General features: G+C 45.5%; 1 pseudogene; it reads right to left on the bottom strand.

Annotated features, from left to right (window-relative positions):
• The window catches only part of LOC113408359, a 1,747-nt pseudogene extending 565 nt beyond the window's left edge, over nt 1–1,182 (bottom strand).
• Nucleotides 1,183–3,327: the final 2,145 nt, after the last annotated feature.

The following is a 3,327-nucleotide window of genomic DNA, read 5'->3' on the forward strand; positions in this document are numbered from 1 at the left end:
GGCATCTCTCCTGTGTGGATTCTCTGATGTGTGATAAGGGTTGAGTGCTGACTAAAGCTTTTCCCGCACTCAGAGCACATGTAGGGCTTCTCTCCTGTGTGGATACTCTCATGTGTGATAAGGTGTGAGCTCCGATTAAAGCTTTTCCCGCACTCAGAGCATGTGTAGGGCATCTCTCCTGTGTGGATTCTCTCATGTGTGATAAGGTTTGAACGCTGACTAAAGCTTTTCCCACACTCAGAGGATGTGTAGGGCTTCTCTCCAGTGTGGGTTCTCCAATGTGTGATAAGGGCAGAGTTCCAACTGAAGCTTTTCCCACACTCATGGCATGTGTAGGGTCTCCCTTCCAAGTTGATTCTGTCACGTGTAATAAGGTCTGAGTGGCTACTGAAGTTTTCCTCTGGCATCTGCTGAGTCTCACAGGCTTTTGCTTTTTCTCGGAGTGCACAACTCCCGGAAACATTCCCTTTGGATCTTCCTGATAACGTTCCATGTGGTTCCACTTGCTCAGCATCTTCCTGCTGAGGTTTCTCCTCCTCATTCTCACTCACCATCCCATCACCTGAATGGGAGACACAGAGAATCCAGACATAAGTCACTCCCTGCGCCGGAAAGAAAGGAAATCTCAGAGAGAGTAATGGAAAAAGGGATGAACAAAACAAAATATGTGTGGGAGAGATCAAACCTATCAGGAGCTGATTTTTCGCAAACCCTTCCCCAGAGGAGAGAGGAAGGGATCAGTTTTGGACCGCATCTCACCAGAACACTCACGGGAAAGCAAAATCGGGGAGGGACCTGCTGCCAGTTGTCAGTCAGAATAGCTGGGAAGCCATGTGTGACATCTGCCATAACGATTCCATTCTGCAGGGAACTATCCTGAACTTGGAGAGCTCACGGGGTCTTTGTAGGGCATCCCAAATTTTTCCTGCATTCCTAAACAGTTGTTGAGTTGGTTTAACCAATTCCTCACCTATGCAGGCAGCTCTCAGGAGCACTTCTTTCTCAGAACCCTGGAGGTCTGGGACCCACGGCTCTTCCCCTCGTTCCAGCTGCAAGATCACATCAGGTTTGGAAACTGGAAACCCTACTCCAGGCAAAGAAAACAAGGGAGGTCAGTGGAATTTGTGGGATACTTGTCACAAAGAATATTCCATGGTTTTAATCCCAGCTCATTTTTAAGCAGTAAAATACCAAGGCCAGCTTCCTTGGCTCAAAGTGGCAGGAGAGTTATTATTATTATAAATCATATTCATTACCTTAGTGCCTAAAGTCCAACTAACAGTGGGTCCCCATTGTGCTAGGCACAGTACAAACACAGAACAGTAGATGGCCCATGCCCTGAAGAATTTACAATCTAAATAGACAAGACAGAGACACAGAATGGGGGAAGGAGTAGAACCCACTGTTAGAATAGGGATATTCAGGCCTGCCTGTAAAGTCTATACTTAAAGAACTTAGGTGTATTTTTATCACTTAGCTAGTTACAGAGGTATAAAAACAAAGAATCAAAATCACAGTCTGCCTGTGTCTGGGCCTTCTCTCACTAGGATAGTCTGAGGCCTTGTTCTTAGGCTAAGGCCTTTGGCTAAGCAGCAGGAGCAGCCATAAGCTGGGAAGCGTAGGGTCACATCCCAAACCAGTCACACTGAAATAAGGTGCTATTGGGCTGTTAGGAAGACGATCCTGTCCGTATAGAACCCATCACCACCAGATAAAGAAACAGATCTTAAGATGGTTAAAGAAAACTTAGTTTGATAGCATCCTGTCTGGCAAGAAATCACTTATCAATGGTTGTGAAACCCTCATTTATGTATTGTTTTATCTTTATGGCCACCACTTTTACCTTGTTAATCAGTCTGGTTCTCTAATTGTTTCTTTCTGCTGTAAAATTAATGTTGCTAGGTGTAAGTAAATTACGTAGAGGGATATAATTGGTTAGAGAATTATGTTACAATATGTTAGAATTGGTTAGTTAAATTTCAGTAAAATGATTGGTTAAGGTTTAGCTGAGAATATGACTATGAGAATATGGGGTCAAACAGGAGGGGGAAAGGAAATTGGAATCATGTTTCTTAAGGGGGGACAACAGAAACAGGGAACAGGGAATGGGGACACTGGCAAGGCTCTGTGGCGTCAGAACTGGGATGGGGGAAACAGGGAAAATGCGGTATCAGAGCTGGGAAGGGAACACTGGGGAACAGACTCTATCACGTATAGAGAGAAGCCCGACTGCTGTGAAGGGCTTCGGAATATGCCTGCTTGGAAACTAACCCCAATAAACATTATCTGCCCTTCGGACTTCTGGTCTTTTGCTGCTTCCTGTCTGTGTGACAAGAACCAGGGAAGTGGGAGGGTGAAGGGAAAGCCCTCTAACAAAACTGACATGACCTGATAACCAACAGGTAAGCCTTTAAGGAAGGTTTTAATACATTTTGGAACTGATCAGGGATTCCCCACGAGAACTGATGAAGGGGTGATGGTAAATACACATTTTGATCCTTTTCTTGTTTTATATGTTTTCCCCATAAGGCGCACTGTCATGGATCCATAGGATCTGTGCAATGCCCTGGCTTTTAAACAGTCCTTGGGAGGTGCCCCTTGAGTGCACTAGACCCCCGAGGGGTCCCACTCTTCCACAAGGATAGGCCATGTAGCTTCAACACCTGAGACTGAGCCTCTGGCTTCAACACTCCTATTTCAACCTGTCAGCTGGTCCAGCTGAACGACACTCCTGTTCAGCGACTGTTCCTCAGTCAATGCACAGAGCAAGTTTTTGCTGTGACACTTGACTTTTAAAACATAGCAGGGTTTATTAGTCAACTGAAACGCAGCATTGGAAAGTCCTTAGATTAGCACAGGGAAGCAAAAAAGACAATATAGTCCATACTGGCCAATACCCTTGAGCCATGCTGCTGTAGAAAACGTTTTGGTTTCCTTTCACTGTGACTGTCCATTTGTCTTCGCTCCGGTAGAGCTCCCGGCGTCTGCGAGCTCAGTTCTTCCTGGTCCCAAAAACATAACGAGTCCATGTATACTTCACTCAGCCAAACGGAGATCCTCCCATGGACCGCTGACAATTATTCCCTTGTCTCTGTCGGGTATTCCATTGATGTAGGTTGGTCCCAGCCAGTCCTTAATAACCCATTCATATCACCCCATGACAGATACATGACAAAACACCTCATGTCTCCTGCTCGTTATAATCATAGTAACACCAATCACAGAGGGAAACTGAGGTGTGTATTGGCATCATAGAAGTATCACCAAAATTACCACCTCTATCACACACACAGTGCTCACAGCCCTTGGAGAGAAAGCAAAGCACAG

The sequence above is a fragment of the Terrapene carolina genome, unplaced genomic scaffold, assembly GCF_002925995.2.
Source record: "Terrapene carolina triunguis isolate 2854851 unplaced genomic scaffold, T_m_triunguis-2.0 Scaffold10345, whole genome shotgun sequence".
Lineage (NCBI taxonomy): Eukaryota > Metazoa > Chordata > Testudines > Emydidae > Terrapene > Terrapene triunguis.